The following is a 615-nucleotide window of genomic DNA, read 5'->3' on the forward strand; positions in this document are numbered from 1 at the left end:
TTAAAGATGAGTACTCTTGGGCGTTTAATGTTTGTAATGAGATAAACTATTGTTGCGTAGTAAAATTGAAAGGTGAGAAAGTATTTATACTTACATAATGACAGAAAATAAGAAGAAAATAAGAAGAAAAAAAAAATTAATGAAGTATTAAAAAACAAAAAAAACTAACTTCCTCAAGGAATTTAATGCATTTTCCCTACAAATTTTACATATCTTTGTAAAGCAACATAAACTATATAGACACATACACACACACCCATATTTGTATCGAGATTTATTATATATCCACATCATGGTCTACTGTTATTATTCGGCCTGATTTGTGAGGCCAGTTTTTTTACGGCAAATGTTTATTTTATTAAAATGGTCGAGAAATACTTGAGATTATCATCATGTAATTACATTATGCTATACAATATTTTTCGCTTACTGATTCCCTGTCTCAGTATATTCCAATAACATATTGTGAGGGCGGTATATGGAGGTTGGGTTATATTAGGTTGATGGTCTGGGGAGTATTTGGTTAGGAAAGGGCTAGGTTTGAGAATAGTTTGGTTAGGAATGGGCAAGGTCTAATCGAAAAGGCTTAACTTATATTCGCCGTCCTCAGTATAT

The sequence above is a fragment of the Hydra viridissima genome, unplaced genomic scaffold (genome assembly GCF_058129835.1).
Source record: "Hydra viridissima isolate aposymbiotic clone 2 unplaced genomic scaffold, HvirCarnegie_v1 scaffold_11, whole genome shotgun sequence".
Classification (NCBI taxonomy): Eukaryota; Metazoa; Cnidaria; class Hydrozoa; order Anthoathecata; family Hydridae; genus Hydra; species Hydra viridissima.